Source organism: Vicia villosa, linkage group LG6 (assembly GCF_029867415.1).
Source record: "Vicia villosa cultivar HV-30 ecotype Madison, WI linkage group LG6, Vvil1.0, whole genome shotgun sequence".
Taxonomy (NCBI): Eukaryota; Viridiplantae; Streptophyta; class Magnoliopsida; order Fabales; family Fabaceae; genus Vicia; species Vicia villosa.
In genome coordinates, this window is record NC_081185.1 from 42,609,969 (window position 1) to 42,627,768 (window position 17,800).

Sequence of the window (17,800 nt, forward strand, 5' to 3'; positions counted from 1 at the left end):
AATGAAATTAAAGGTCATCATCATGTTCCTCGTCCAAAACCGAGTGAGATAGACCCTTTGATCGATCAAAACAACACAGTTTTGAAGAATTTTGAAAATCAGTTAGGGTTGTGTTCTTGGCGCCAGATTTGGTTTGGGAAATTCAAATTCTTGATTTAATATATATTTTATCAAACGCGTATGTTTAACAAGCCACAAGCGTGGCTCAGTTGGTCCATGTTTTGGCTGGTGAGAGAGAGGGCGTGAGTTCAAGCCCTAGTGGAGACAAAACCAATTTTTTGCAACCTATTTTCTTTCATTTTTTAACAAACTTCACCAATTAATTTAACCAATCAAAATTCATTATTTTCACTTCATTTTTTTTACACTCTTTATTTAATATACATATTTTGATAATATTAAAAAAAATCACAAAAAAGGATTCATTTAATGTATTTTTAATTGAGTTTAAAATGACATGTTTTAAATGTTTTTAATACTTTTAAATATTGTTTTTCACTTGATTTTTCAAACTTAATCACTTGTAAATATTTTTGAGCAAACCCTAATCATCTAAGTGTTAATTGAGGATAACCTTTTTGTTTATTTTGATTAATTTGATTCCTTTCAAAATTCAAATCGTTTTAAAACGAGCGATCGCGATTCTTTTCAAAAAAACGATAAACTATTTCTTTTTGATTCTCAAAGGAAACTATTGATTAAATCTTTTTTATTGATCAATTGATTTTCAAAACGATGTGGGGCCTCTCGAATATTAGAGAGTATAAGACCCACTCTTTTTTCTTTTATACAGTTTTTCTTTGTACAGAAAACTCTTTCAAAACAAAAAAAAACTTTCAAACAGTTTTTCAAACAACGCGTCTGTAAATAAACAATCAACCATGTTTTTGTAAATATACCATGGGCCTCCATGTAGGTATAAGTCCCAAGCCCCTTTTGTACATACCCATTCCAGTACATGAAATTAGGTATTTCATTGTACGCCTTTTGTACATATCTCAATCAATGCGTTTTTTAAACTTTGAATAACAAACCAAAAATGAAGGTTTCTTTAAATCTTCCCAAAAATATACCATGGGCCTCCATGTAGGTATAAGTCCCAAGCCCTTTTGTGAATACCTGTTTACGTAGCTTTGAATAAATTCAAGTGGACTTCTCCCCAAATATGAGTCCCGAGCCCCCGTGTATACAAATGGATCATGCTTACAGGTATATTTCCTTCATAAACTCCATTATATACACACACTTTGTCATATATGTATAACTGTTCATATTTGTTCATGTACTTGTTCATGTTTGTTCGTACTTGTTCATACTTGTGATTGTGTTATATGCTTGTTCAACTTAGTACAACACTAGGTTCCCCATAGCCTCCTATTGGGCTTCGTACAAAGAATCTCCCTAGTTTAGGTTAGGACATAGAGTATGGTTTCCCGGTGAAATCGCTCTAAGAGCTCAAACCAACTATACCATGCCTCCCCTTGGGCTTTGTACAAACGAGTGTCCCTCCCATAGCCTCCTCTTGGGCTTACAATGCAAGGACCCTGGATTGTCCCTCCCATAGCCTCCTCTTGGGCTTACAATGCAAGGACCCTCGGATAGCCTCCTCTTGGGCTTCGTACAAGGACCCACGGGCTTCTTATAAGCATCCCCCAATATCCAAATCAAATACCCTAGGAGATTAGACATTTATCATCTCTATGATAGGAGTATCTCATCTATATCATCACAAACAATCAATCAATCAAACTTTTTGCCACAAGGCTGGCTAATCAATCAAATTTCTTTTTTTGCCACAAGGCTGGCTAATCAATCAAACTGTTTTACCACCGTACTGGATGATTAATCAAAGTTTTTGTCACAAGGCTGACTTCATTGAAACTTTTGCCACAAAGCTGGCTGATTAATCAAAGTTTTTGTCACAAGGCTGACTTCATTGAAACTTTTGCCACAAGGCTGGTTAAACACAAAAACATCTTTATCATTCTAAGCACCCTAAGTGGCATGGCCCCGGGCTTATAATGAAAAGATTTTCAAACAAAAATCAAACAGATGTATGTGATAATATAGATTAGATACATCGAACATTTAGATGACATTTGTCTCTTTTCCTTTGCTTCCACTAGCATAAGTGGGAACTACGATTGCTCTGACTTTCTCAACATCCCTTTGAGAATACGTAGGCACAAGGTCGTATCCTTGGCGAGCAAAACTTCTCTCTCAAACCATTCAAACCTTAGCACCAGTAGACCCCGAGCTACAGATGCTCTGATTCCCTCTAGGGGATATGTATGCAGAGGATCGCGATGATCTTTGCGAGCATAATCAAACAAACACCTTAGGTCCCACCTCTTTCTCACAAGAACCTCCACCATAACAAGAATGGAATAAACAAAACAAAGAAACCTATAGAGTACTATAGATACGTTGGGTGCTAATACCTTCCCTTCGTATAACCAACCCTCTTACCCAAGATCTCTCCCCACTTTTAAGGTTATTGCAGCTTTTTTCCTTTTCCTCTTTTGGAAACAATAAAAAGTTTGGTCCGTACAAAAGAAAAATCATTTTTTTTGAGCACTCGAGCCCAAAGAAGGCATCAGGTGTCTCATCTCGAAAAAAGACAACGATTTTTCCCCGCGACAGAAAAATGGCGACTCCACTGGGGACCATCTTTTTATTGTTTCCAAAGAAAGGGTTATTTCTATTTGTTATGTTTTTATTTTATTCTTGTTACATGTGTGGTTCCTTGGTTCTGTTACTGGTGTGATTCTGTTACAAGTGATACATTATGGACAAATCCTAACCCGGATTAAGTACACATAAGAATTAGGTGGAGGGTATAGTCATGTATGGCATACAAGGAGTTAGTCCTTAAAAAGTCAGCATGAGAATCCTTCCGCTCAGTGGAGGTTCCTTGTTTGTAGTATATGTTTAGCAAGTTCAGTTGCGAAGACATTATTGCTTTCATTGAACTGTAGAAGCTGAGTTGGCTGTAGAACCCCAACCCATCCTGGCCTTATTAGGACGTGGTGCAGAAACGATCCAGGTGAAGACTTGGATAGTTGTCATGCGGAGAACCACACTCAGACGAGTTTTTCTTGAGAATATTTCTAGCTCACAAGTTCAGTTGTGCAAGCCGGTAATATCCGAAAGAAAAATGTAGACTCTGACGTATCAGTAGAACATGTTTTGCAGGTGATAAACCCTAGTACTATCCCATGTTTGGTTCTCTGACCTCATGCTCGTGACGCTGGACCGTTGAACTTGTGTGTGTTACCATGTTTGTAGTACCATGTTTGCGTTACCATGTTTGAACTACCATGTTTGCTTTACCATGTTTGAATATGTGGCATCCATGCATCCATGCATTCATACATTCATTAAAAAACCCATCTTTTTCCATAAAAACATGATTTTTCCAAAAAAAATCAGAAATTTTCCTTGCAAACATTATAGGATTAAGTTATGGAGTGGGTAAAAAGGCATACCAAGAAGTACGGTTTCAAAGCTCCTAATGTAGAAAGACTGAAAGAGTTAGCATCTTTTGTACAAGATCCTTCCGATTTTAGGAAAAGCCATGGAAAGCTTTTGCCTATCTTGAACACTCATGTTGATGAAGGACTTCTCAAAACTCTGGTTCAGTTCTATGATCCCGTCTACCGGTGTTTCACCTTTCCAGACTATCAATTGGTACCAACCTTGGAAGAATATGCCAATCTTTTGGGTATTCCTGTGTCTGACAAAATACCTTTCAATGGTTTGGAAGCCATTCCTAAGTCACCAGTCATTGCAGCAAGTATCCACTTGAAGAAATCTGAAATAGAAAGTAATTGGACTACCAAAGGAAACTTTCCGGGTTTGACTTCGCAGTTTCTAATAAAGAAAGCCTTTGATTTCATTGACACTGGTAGCATGATAGCTTTTGAAGCTATACTAGCCTTGCTCATCTATGGGTTGGTTCTGTTTCCCAACGTCAACGACTTTGTTGATATCAACGCCATAAAGATCTTTCTGATTGGAAATCCCGTTCCGACTTTGCTTGGTGACATGTATTTCTCTGTCCATCATAGGAATCGCCAAGGCGGTGGAATCATTGTATGTTGTGCACCTCTTTTGTACAAATGGATTGTTTCACACTTACCTATGTCTCCTACTTTCACGGAAAACCGAGAAGGCTTACGTTGGCCTCGAAGACTTATGTCACTTACTAATAATGATATTCATTGGTATACCTTGGCTCGCTGTGGTACAGAAACCATTGATAGTTGTGGAGAGTTCGCCAACGTACCTCTCATTGGCACACAAGGAGGAATTAACTATAATCCGGTCCTAGCCCGACGACAACTCGGGTATGCAAATTCAGTTAAACCAATGGGTCTCGCAGTGGAATGCTACTTTTACCGAGAAGGGGAGGATCCTCAAAGGTTGAAGACAAGAATGGTGAGAGCTTGGTACGACGTCCGAAGAAAAGAAAAAGGTGGGGAAAGAAACTGCATTGCTACGAACGCCTACACCAGCTGGGTGAAGAAAAGAGCAAAGGAGTTTCAAATGCCTTATGATTATGAAAAACCCATGTTCCCTGTGGTGTCTCAACTACCCAACATTCCCATTGACACTACGGAAGAATACCAAGAGATTTTAGCCAAGATGAGGTCAGAAAAAGACGCTTGGGAAGAAAAGTTTCGTAAAACTGATGAGGAAAATAGAAAGTTGAAGAAAAGAGTGAAAGATCACGAAGAAACTCTCTATTATCAAGATGGTTGGCTCATGAGTAAAGATGAGAAGATCCGTCAGAAAGATGCTGCAATCAGAAGATACATCAAAGAAAGCAAGAAGAATCTTGAAGCCTCAACAAGCAACGCTCCGATGCCTGACAATTGGAAGAATGTTGTTGACAAACTGAGGGCTGAAAAGGCCGAATTGAAAGCTTACTATGGGAAAGAAATCCTGAAGCTCAAGCTGCACAATGCATTTGGTTCTTCGTCTGATGAAGATGCTTAGGATTTGTTTAGTTTTTTTTTTTTTTATCATTTGCTTTTGTAAGGAGCTACGCTCCAATGTTGTAACATTTCCCATTATTAAAATAAAAAAAATGAATGAATAAAAGATTTGTTTGTGTTCAAATGTTTGCAAGAAAATAATCTCTAAAATAATTGGAAAAATCATAAATTTCTTTTTGCATACATCATTCTGCATATCGAGTCTGTTGTATAGAGTCTTATCTTTTGGATCTTTCTCCATTAGATCGTCAAGCTGTCGCGTCTCAAAGTTTCTCGACCGCGTTCGCAATCAGATCACAGATACGACACTCGTTCAAGCAGAAGAAGAGTAATGGAACACTCTGAACAAGAGAATATTGAGCTCCGTGGTACGGTGACCACCCTTCAGGAAAAATTGGAAAGTCTCACTACTCTGGTTGACTCTTTAATGGCCGCACAGAATCAGCCGCCACCACCCAACAGTCAAGCAACGGTAACATCTGAAGTCACTACTCCAGTTTCTACAGTTGCATTCGGTATTCCATCTTTCTCTATGCCAGAAGGTTGGGGCCCGCCTTTCAGTTTTGGTACAGGTTTCCGCCATAATTTCTCTGGGGTTCAAACAGCTACAACTGAAGCACCTGCTGCACAAGGTTCAGCATTTATTCCACATTCAGGGGTAACTTTTTCCCAAATCACTATGGCACTTTCTCAACCCACTATGACAGTTCCGACCCCTACGGTTCACACTGTTCCTTATGATGGCAATGAGATTTATCATGATCAAGGTGATAGCACAAATCAGCGTAACCTTGTGGAAGATCTCCAAGAACAGTTCAACAAGATTCAACTGGAAGTCAAAGCTATTCGTGGCAAAGATTTGTTTGGAAAGAATGCCCAGGAGCTATGTTTGGTTCCCAGTGTACAAATACCTGCTAAATTCAAGGTCCCTGACTTTGAGAAGTACAAAGGAAGTTCTTGTCCACAAAGCCATCTTGTGATGTATGCTAGAAAAATGTCTACTTATGCAGATAACCATCAGTTGCTCATCCATTACTTTCAAGACAGTTTGACTGGTGCCGCACTGAAGTGGTACACAGGCTTGGATAGCACTAATATTCGAACATTCAATGACCTAGGTGAGGCCTTTGTCCGACAATACAAGTATAACTCGGATATGGCTCCGGACAGAGATCAGCTTCGATCCATGGCTCAGAAAGACCATGAAGCTTTCAAAGAGTATGCCCAACGATGGAGAGAAACTGCTGCTCAGATTAATCCACCATTAAAAGAGAAAGAGATGACAAAGATCTTCTTGAATACTCTCAGTCCGTTTTATTATGAACGCATGATTGCTAGTGCTCCAAGTGATTTCACCGAAATGGTAAACATGGGGATGCGTCTAGAAGAAGGAGTCCGAACCGGACGTCTGATTAAAGAAGGTGGATCTTCGAGTGGAACCAAAAAGTTCGGAAGTGGTTTCCCAAAGAAGAAGGAACAAAGTGTTGACATGGTATCCCAAGGGAGGCCAAGAGGAAATGTCAGTCGTCAACAACAGGTTTCAGCTATTGCGCCAGTCGTTAATACAGCGCCGAATCCGGGATTTACCCCGCAGTTTCAGCAACAACAGCCTCGACCACAGGCTCAGCAGCTTAACAATAATCAGAATCGTGTGCAAAGAGCTCCACAGTTTGATCCGATTCCAATGACCTACACAGAATTGTACCCTGCGTTGGTTGAAAGAGGTCTTGTTCAAACTAAAGCACCACCACCAGTACCTGAGAAACTCCCATGGTGGTACAAAGCTGAGGTCTCATGCCCTTATCATCAAGGAGCACCTGGCCATGATCTTGAGCATTGCATAGCTTTGAAATATGAAGTTCAGAGGTTGGTTAGGTCTAATCTCCTCTCTTTCAGAAATTTGAATCCAAATGTGCAAGCAAATCCACTGCCCAATCATGGAGGGCATGTTGTAAACATGGTGTACGGATGTCCTGGTCCATACCGGGTCTATAATATCAATTACTCAAGAGCCGATTTGGTACAAATGCATGCCACTCTCTGTCGAGGGCAGAATTTTCGCCAGCATCAATACGGTTCCTGTAGCATATGTTGTGTAGATCCTCACGGATGTTCGATTGTGAGAAGAGATCTCCAAGTGCTGTTAGATAATGGTACTCTTCAGATCTACAGAAATAGGGATGAAAATGAAGTTAACATGATAGGATGTTATCCGCATGAGCTTTTAGTCTCAGATATCAACTCGGAAATGCCTACAGTTAACGTCATCGTTCCTCATTTCAACATGCCTGAGCGCATGGAAGTTACCTACAACAAGCCAAGGGTTCCTGTTGCTCCCTTGATCATTTGTCTACCTGGACCTGTTCCTTATGACTCTGACAAGGCAGTTCCATACAACTACAATGCAACAATGATAAAGGATGGACAAGAAGTTCCTTTACCAACTCTTTCATCTGTCGTGAACATCGCCGATGTAAGTCGAGTAACAAGAAGTGGACGTGTGTATACTCCACTACCTTCAAAGCAGCCTGTTGCTCCTACAACCGGACAAAATCCTGTCAATACACCAGTGGGGAATCCTGAGGAAACTCCTGTCAGTAATACAAACGCTGATGTTGGTCAATCCAGTGGAACCAATGTCAATCCTGACTTTGATGAAATTTTGAAGCTTATCAAAAGAAGTGAATACAAGATTGTGGATCAGCTTATGCAGACTCCTTCAAAAATCTCAATACTTTCATTGCTGTTGAATTCAGAAGCCCACAGGGAAGCCCTGATGAGAGTTTTGGATCAAGCTTTTGTGGATCATGATGTGACTGTTGATCACTTTGATGGGATAATAGCCAACATAACAGCTTGCAACAATTTAAGCTTCTGTGATGAAGAACTCCCCGAGGAGGGTAAAAATCACAATCTTGCTTTGCACATTTCTATGAATTGTCAGTCAGACTCTTTGTCTAATGTGTTGGTAGACACCGGATCTTCCTTGAATGTGATGCCAAAGACGACTCTTGCTCGCTTGTCTTACCAAGGAATGCCTATGAAATTCAGTGGTGTAGTAGTCAAAGCATTTGATGGATCGCGAAAATCTGTTATCGGCGAAGTCAACCTTCCCATGACAATTGGTCCACATACATTTCAAATCACCTTCCAGGTCATGGACATTCAAGCTGCTTATAGCTGTCTGTTAGGACGACCATGGATCCACGAAGCAGGGGCAGTAACTTCTACGCTCCATCAAAAGTTAAAATTTGTAACAAATGGAAAATTGGTAACAATAAGTGGAGAACAAGCCTTGATGGTGAGCCATTTATCCAATTTCTCTTTCATCAGTGCTGATGATGTGGAAGGAACTCAGTTCCAAGGTCTCTCTTTAGAAGACGAATCTTCCAAGAAGAAAGCATCAATCTCTTCTTACAAAGAGGCAGTAAAAGTAGTGAAAGATGGAACTACCACTGGCTGGGGGCAAGTTGTGATCCCGACCAAGAATGAAACTAGAGCAGGACTCGGATGTTCACCAACGTTCTCAAACTGCACCAAGAAGGATGAAACCCTTCGTCCGATCAAAGAAACGTTCCATAGTGGAGGGTTCCTTAACCCAATTCCTCAAGAGGTTAATGTCCTTATCAAAGAATGCACCGAAGAAGGTCTCTCCGATACTGAAGAAGAATGGAAATGTTATCTCAATGACTCGGGATACATATCTCAGGAAGAACCATATCCTCCTTCGGAGAAACCCAAAGGCAAAGAAACTGAGCCTGTTCCTGCAGAAATCTGGGACACCTTGGGACAACCAAGTGGAAAATTTGATTATATGGTGAAATATACTGCACCTGAAAGTTACAAGATTGCGATTGAGGATATCCAACCAACTGGATGGGGAGATTCCTTTGAATATAATAGTCAACCAGAAGAGGCTTACCAATACTGTCAATTTTCTCAGCAGCCTGAAATTACCGAAGATTTCAATTTCAACGCATCTACCAAGATTAACAATCCTGAAGATGGTTATTATCACATAAATGCCATTTTTGAAGATGAAGGGGAAGATGGTCCCGCAACTGACTCAGAAAGTGTCGCTGACAATGAGTCTCTTCATCCCGAAGACTGGGAAATACATCCTGAAAATTCTGAAGATTGTGACTCATCGTATGCTCTTCAAGAAGTAGAAGAAGACCGTTTCAACTCTACAAAGAACAAAAGTGACAAACCAGGACCTTCAAATCCTGCTCGACCTGCGGTCAATGTCAATACTGAAGATAATTCTGGGGAGAATTTTCCTGAATACATAATACACAGAGGAGTTCGTTGCTACTGGAAAGCTGTTGACGTTCCGAATGTTGTTCGCCGCTCAAAGTAATCACCTCGCTGTTATTTTGACCTCTTGCCTTGCCCAAAGCAGAGAGATGTTTTATAGGGCTTTGCTTTTAAATATTCCGCCCAAATAACTTTGTGTATAGGGCTTTGTTTTTAAAAGTTTCCCTCTTTGTCCTGCCCAAGACAAATGAGTTTGTGTTTAGGGCTTTGTTTCAAAAATGAATCATAAATAAAGTGTCATTTTGAATTCCCTACATTATGTGTTTTATTTTTTTGTTTTTTTCTGGAAATGGTAATCCTAAAAAACCAAAATAAAAAAAAAACTTTTCAAAAAAAATCTGCATACACTCTTGCATTCATAAATTTTCTGAAATAAATATAAATCACATGTGCAGATTTACTATTGATAAACCCATTGAATGCAATAACCCTATGCCCTCTCCCAACTTTGAGTTTCCTGTGTTCGAAGCCGAAGAAGAGGAAGAAGAGGAGATCCCGGACGAGATCTCTCGATTACTTAAGCACGAGAAAAGAGCCATTCTGCCTCACAAAGAGCCTTTAGAAAAGATCAACTTGGGTTCTGAAGAAGACAAAAAAGAAGTGACCATTGGATCGCTGCTTGATGCTGATATCAAGAGTAAGTTGACAGACCTTCTCAAAAAATATGTTGACGTGTTTGCCTGGTCCTACCAAGACATGCCTGGGTTGGATACCAATATTGTTCAGCATTACTTGCCATTGAAGCCAGAATGTCCGCCAGTTAAGCAGAAATTGCGAAGGACTCACCCTGATATGGCTAACAAGATCAAAGTGGAAGTTCAAAACAGCTCGACGCAGGTTTTCTAGTCACCTCAGAGTATCCTCAATGGTTGGCCAACATAGTGCCAGTTCCGAAGAAAGATGGAAAAGTCAGAATGTGTGTTGACTACCGTGACTTGAACAAAGCCAGTCCCAAAGATGACTTTCCATTACCACATATTGACATGCTGGTCGATAACACCGCTAAGTTCAACGTCTTTTCTTTCATGGACGGGTTCTCCGGTTATAATCAGATTAAGATGGCTTGTAATACGGTGAACTGACTTTTTATAATTGAAATGTCGCGGTAAGCAAGAGTCGCCACCGACTTTTATTTTATCCAATTTTAGGAAAGGCTAAAAGAACAGGAAAAGACCTTTTGAAAAGATTTTGAGTTCGGGGGGTAAGTTATACAAAGGGAAGGTGTAAGGCACCCTTTGCATCCATGGTTATCCATGGGCTCTTAATTGCTAGCTCACTTTGTTTGATTTGTTTGAAAGAGTGTCGTGTGTGAATAGTAAAAATTTCGTTAAGGACTTTAGCTTGTAAATAAGCGTAGCCTTGTTTTGAAATTGTTTTGAAATAAGAGGTGTGAAAAGTATTTGACTTTTGAATTGATTATGAGCAAGCAATTAATAGCTACCTACCCTAAGTTTGAAAGTTTTGTTCTTTTAGTCTTTCAGGTGAAAGGATCTATCCATGCCATAAGAGGTAGGAAGTCTTTCAATTGGATGTTTAAGGGTCATCGAGTTATCATTCGCCATAAGACTGTCCCATGCCATAAAGAGGGCAGGTAGTCTAAGGGAAGGATATAATAGTCATTTTAACCTTTAGGCAACAGGCGAGGATACCTTAGCAATGGGGACAAATCATCATTTACCGAGGCAACATCGAGGGACAAAATTTATGATGAATGAACTAAGGGCAACATTTGTTTTGCTTTAGGTATCCTCGGAATCGAGGGACTTTGACTATTTAAAGGCAGCAATATTAAGGCAACAAGGCAACCAAAGGGATTACCCTAAAGGTGTGTGGGTGCAACAATCATGTGGTTCAATTCAGTTATTTATCTTATATTGTTAGTGATCTAACGTTTGATTGATGATCTTGCACTCCCTAATTTACTAACCACAGCAAAAAAGTAAAGCAGTTTAAATGTCCTACGCTATTACAATAAACACCTGCAGGGATGGGGGAATTAAAACAGAAAATAAAGAAAGATGAATAATTAATTTATCTCGAGCCTTGACTTCCTCGAACCTTTGACTCACCCTGAAAATTGCAATGAAAATAATAGGGCTAAGTGTATGTAGAATTCATTGACATTGAAACAAACCCTATTTTATAATATTTTATAAGGCAAAATAAAATAAAAATATTATTGAAACAAAGTTAGAAAACTTAGCTTTTTGATCGGGTGAGGCGCGTGGCTGAAGAATCTTTGCCAACCCTGAAAAATAAAGAAAAGAAAGGGAAAGAATTGGGCGCGAAAATAAAAAGGAGAATAAAAGGCGCGAATCGAATATAGTAAAAAAAACATTGTTAAAACCTTATGGCTAAAAAAATCTAGACGAAACCCAAAGATTAAAACCTAAGGGTAAAAATATTTTATAGTTAATAGACATCTCTTGCATTGTTGATATTAGCCTATAGTTAACATTACATAAGGGTTTCCCTTAGTTATCTAAGGTTTGTGAAATTTAAAGGCTAAACCTAAAACTATTCATTGAATAATTTAACCTTATTAATTAAGAATTATTTTAATAAATATAATATAAAATCTGAATTAGAATTATATATAAAAAAACTAAATTAAATTGTAAAGAAAACCTAACTTAAATTAAAAGGAAAAGAAAAATAGATTATAAGATAAAAACAAAAGAACTAAAAGGAATAAAAAAACCTGGGTGTTGATCCTGTGTGGTATGGTTCCCGCAGGTGCATGGTGGACAGCGCCTTCAGGTGCCCTTGGATCTGGCCTTGGTGAGATCGCATGGTTGCACGCTGAGGATGCATGGTAGGCGCATATGGATGTGTTGCGTTGGATCTGAAAATAAATTCTTGTAAAAATAACAAGCCCTGGGGAGTGTCGAACCCAGGCTCCATCAGTCACCAACTAATAACCCTTGCCATTCATGCTCCATAATTAATCTGTTAATGAAGCATAAAACATTAAATAAATAATAAAACGAATAGAAACAATCAAAGTCAACAAAGAAATCAGAAGTGGGGCCCTTATGGAGGCGCGCTCAGCCAATGAGGACAGGGAAGCGTGCGTTGAATCTTTGACCATCCAATTGGAGGAAGAGAGAGGAACGGTCATTTGGGCCAGCGAATAGGAACAAGACACGCGCCCCGCCTTCTTCCTTCCACCATGCATTAAACAACGCTGCAGAATAGCTATCAACACGGCTTCAAATTTGCTACGGATTCTGCAAATATTTCGTAGCTAATGACCTGTATTTTATCAACTACGGGAAACGCATCAAATGTTAAAAAACAAGAACCCAGATTAAGAAAACAGGGGGCTGCGAGTCTTATAGTGCGGTTATTTTGGTCTAAAAAGAGTCGTGGCCATGTGAACGATGATCAATCTCTCTTGTGCCCTAACAATGGTGATTGTTATTCCGGCCGCCATAAGCTGCACTTAAATAGTCAAATCGCCTCTAAAGCATTATATGAACACGTTAGTGAAGTTAGACTTAATGGAAATAGGCTGTAAATCGCAAAACGATAATGGACACGTTTTGAAAAGAATGAATATGCATATGGTTATATGATGAGCATGGGGACCGTATAAGACATTCTTCTCACCTTTCCTTACCTTCAGAACAAGAATGGATGATCGAAAGTCCCTGAACCGGCCTTCCAATTAGGATTCGAAATTTCGAGTTTCAAGTGTATTTTTTGAACTTGGAAACCCTAGTCTTCACCTTGTTTTTTTTCGTTCCTCTGCTCTTATTAGGTTTAGCTATATATAGAAGACCTTTTAGGGTTAATCTTGGGCTTGGTCCTTGAGTTTTTTAATCACTTGGAATTTTGGAAAAATATGCATGAAATATTTCTATATTTGGATTTTTTTTTTGATCCAATCTTGCATCAATCATCCTTGCACGAATTTTGAATTAATATTTGATTATTTGATGATTGGAAAATAAATCCCTTGATTTAAATATATTTACCTCATGTATTATTTATTTTATTTAACATTTAAATGAAATAAAAATTCACATAAATGCAAATAAAATTCATAAAGATAAGATAATATATATATATAGGCCTTGAATCAACCCATGGATAAGTTTAGAGTCAAATATTTGGGCCCATGTAGTTAAAACTCAAAATTCTCCTTTTTGCCTTTCGTACATTCTCCCAAAATCGCCCAACTTGCGCAACTCATAACTCCTTCATTTTTTATTGTATGGAAGCGTTCTTGAGATTTTTAGAAAGCTTAGAGTGTCCTCTAAATGATGCTTTTGGTCTCGTATCAAAATGATTTTCCATGCTCCTTGTGTGTCCTTTTGAAAAAAAATGACTTTTTGTTGACTTTTGAAAAGGACCTATAATGTTTTGGTCCATATCTCTCAAATGAAGCATTTTCAGACTTGGCATGTGAGACACAATTTTGTATAGAATCAAATTTCCTTTAAAATGAGCTTTGGATGGAAAAATTTTGATGTTCCATGTGAAAGTTATGGCTGGTCAAAGTTCAGTTGACTTTTCCTATACAAAACCCTAATTTAGAAACTTTTGTGTGGGAGACTGTGTTTTGGAGCTTTGTCTTTTGATTTGGTTTTGTGTATGAAAAATAGCATGGGCAAATTTTGGGGTATGACAGCTGCCCCTGTTCAATTATCTTAAACCTGAAGATGTAGAGTGGTTTGCGCGCCAGTCGGTATCTGAAGGTGGAAGATGATTGAACATAAGAATACCAAGAAATTTGCCCTATTTGAAGTAGGGACTTTTGTCGGAGATGGGCTTGTGGATGCCATCTGGTAGTTGAATTTTGAGAAGATGTTGTTTGCGCGTTGACCGTGTCATTACCGTTCGTGGTAGATGAATTAGATCCTTGGGAATTGATCGTGTCAGTATCGTTCGTGATACTTGAATTAGATCTTGGAAGGATGATCGTGTCTTCATCGTTCGTGATGATAGAATTAGATCTGAGGAGATAATCGTGTCTTCATCGTTCGTGATGATAGAATTAGATTCTCTTGTCGTGTCAGCACCGTTCGTAGTGACTGAATTAGACTGGGAAGGCCAGTGATCGTGTCCACACCGTTCGTGATGATAGACTTAGACCTCTGAAATTTGATCGTGTCAGTACCGTTCGTAGTAGCTGAATTAGACTGAGAAGGTCAGTGACCGTGTCTACACCGTTCGTGATGATAGAATTAGATCTCTGAGAGTTGACCGTGTCAGTACCGTTCGTAGTAACCGAATTAGATCTTTTGTCGTGTCAGTACTGTTCGTAGTAGCTGAATTAGACTTTGAAAGTGATCGTGTCATTACCGTTCGTGGTAAATGAATTAGATCTTCGAGCGTTGATCGTGTCAGTACCCTTCGTAGTAGCTGAATTAGATCTTGGAAAGTTGGAGATTTCGTTCATTTGTCGGTACCTGTATTCTGAAAAAGGTAAGGTTAATCTTTATGCAATGTCATGATGCATGTAATGCGTTTATTTGACGGGATTCTCAAAATAAATGAGAAACTTCGTATGTTTATGGATGAATTTATTGCGAGGTAATGTAATGTATGAATGTGTTTATGTCATATGATATGTGAGTATGATTCATGTTGTCTTGATTGAGAAAATAAATCTCTGTGTCCTTGTGATTTTGATGTCTGATCTTGTTTTGAAGATGCTCAGCTGGGGGTTTATGATTTCTGCTTGGGGATGATCAGTAACTTGATATACCCTGACTGGGGAGAAAGATATTAGTAAGCCATGTTGGAAAAGAACCAAGTGTCGGAGAACATGCAGCGTTGAAGGTGTAAACTCTGTTGGGGAGCCATGTCTCTGTAGGGACCGGAGTATTTGAAGATATCTTCTTGGTGATTACTCTGTGGGGATATGATCTTGCACAATCAGCTTTGTAGGGAGACATGGGTGTCTTGGATATTGCCCCCAGTATTATAGCAATTACCATTCCTGGATTTGTATTGATCGGGACACCCCCAATAAATACTGATCGAAGTGTCAAACTGGACTTGCATAGGTTTGCCCCTGCTAGTAGGAGCTTGGAAAGATTCGCCTCGCGAGGACATTATGAGATGTGCACTCTGGGCGTCATGCCCCTCGTAATCATAGGCCCATGACAATGCCCCATGTTGATTGGAAATAGATTCAGATTTACTTGGATGCATGCCCCTGATTATTTTTGGCATCCTTGAGAGATTCTCGGAATCTTGACTTGATTGCCCCAGATTGATCGGGAAATAGTTTGAAATCCGTTTGGGATGTATGCCTTTGACTTTTTGGCATTTGAGAGATTCTTCGAATCTTGACTTGATTGCCCCTGATTGATTGAGCGAACGTACCATTCCCCTTGTATACGTAGGAGACGTTGCTTCTCGGAGTAATCTTGTCTATCGGGATGACTTCCAGTCATTAGTTATACCCTGTGCAAGTTCTTTCTGATGCTAACATTTGAAATTATGTAGCAGAATATGTTTAATAATGAATTCATGAGATGCAATGCATACGTCTGTCTTGAGTTTTTGAAAAAGCATTTAAGACAAGAGATGTAAAAGTGTGATGTTCGTAAAAAAACATGATATTTGTAACAACGTGATGTTTGTAAAAACAGGATATCAACTTAACATTTGTAGTAAACCTTAAGGAGTCGGGATACCTTTGTTGTGACAGTATGCTTTCGAACTAACCATGCTTCAGTTAGGACTTTCAAGGGTTGTAACGTGGCTTGGTTCGCGGTTTAAGAAACAAAGGATAAAGGCTCAAAGTTTATTTGTACCCACCCCTCTTCGTGATGATCTTCAGTCCTAGGCCCAGTTAATTCAACTTGTGCATTCAGGTTCCAAGAGACTTTTGGATTTGCACTTTTGATAATAACGATGGTTCACAAGCAAAGAGAACTTTTGAGATGGCAGTCACTTCTTCCTTTTGGTAGTCACAACTTTGAGTTGTTCAAGAATTTATTGACTCTTTTTTTCATCTTTTGATATCCCTAACTTTTGCCTGAACTGTCTATTTTGAGCTTACAGTCAGCGGGAAGCCTTGATTTTTTTTCCGCTTAAGTCGTCTTTTGATTTTGGACTTAGCAGGCTTTTCTTTGTATATACGTTTTTCATTTTTTTTTTTTTTTAAAGATATTGACTGCCTTGCTTAATGATTGATGAACCATCATTGGCTTTTGATTGACATCTTCAACACTTCTTTGAAGTGTGCGGATGAACGCTTGTGATTTAAACCTTTGTTGAAAGGTGTACTGAGCGATTCTCTTAGAATGCACAGCCAAATTAACTGAGAACTACCCTGCCCCAGGTTATGATCAAGGATTTTAGTAAGAAAAAGAAACTTCTACTTCTCTGGCTCAAGGGGGTTGACGAGGGATTAACATCCTTATATCTCCACTGTTTGGGAATTGAAACAATGCCTGTACATCGTCAGCGTAGTCCGCTCAAAAGCATACTGTATGAGGTTGCGGTATCGCTTTCGTCATCCTCCCTTAAAAGGTTTACAGTTTGGCAGGAGTTGAATATCACAAAACATGTGTAAAGTAAAGATGCAGTTTAGATGAGTGATAGCGAAGTAATTTATTCAAGACAAACATATACAATGCACTGATGATGATTATTAGAACAGATAATGTCTATCATAATTCGAATGTTTAAACAAACAGAAAAGAAACATGCAAATGAGAGTAGATCTAATGATCCAAAGTTCGTCCGTCTAGACGTCAATCAGTCTTGTCATGACTAGGCATAAGAGCGGTGATCACCACTGGAGTTCCAGGAGGGTTGAACTTGATTTCTCCGTTATTGATCAGATCTTAAATCTTATTCTTTAATGTCCAGCAATTGTTTGTGTAATGTCCAGGAATGTTGGAATGGTACGCGCACCTTGTATTGAGATTTATAGTAGGAGTAGAATTTGTTGGCTCGATTGCCCTGAGCGTATGGATCATATGAGTGAATTGTTTGTTGTGACCCAATTGTCATGATTCCATTATCGTGACTCAATTGTCATGATTCCATTATCGTGACTCAATTGTCGTGACTCAGTTGTCGTGACTCGGTTGTCGTGATTCGGTTGTCGTGACTCGGTTGTCGTGATTCGGTTGTCGTGACTCAGTTGTCGTGACTCAGTTGTCGTGACTCGGTTGTCGTGACTCGGTTGTCGTGACTCGATTGTCGTGACTCGGTTGTCGTGACTCAGTTGTCGTGACTCTGTTGTCGTGGCTCAGTTGTCGTGGCTCAGTTGTCGTGACTCAGTTGTCGTGACTCTGTTGTCGTGGCTCAGTTGTCGTGGCTCAGTTGTCGTGACTCAGTTGTCGTGACTCGGTTGTCGTGACTCGGTTGTCGTGGTCTTTTCTGATTTGAGTGTCATGGTTAAGTCTTTAATGGCACAATTCAACGGTTTACCATCCTTTACATCATGCTCAGGATTGTTCGAATAGTAAGCACATCTCGCCTTGTAATCGTACCCCAAGAATAGGGGCGCC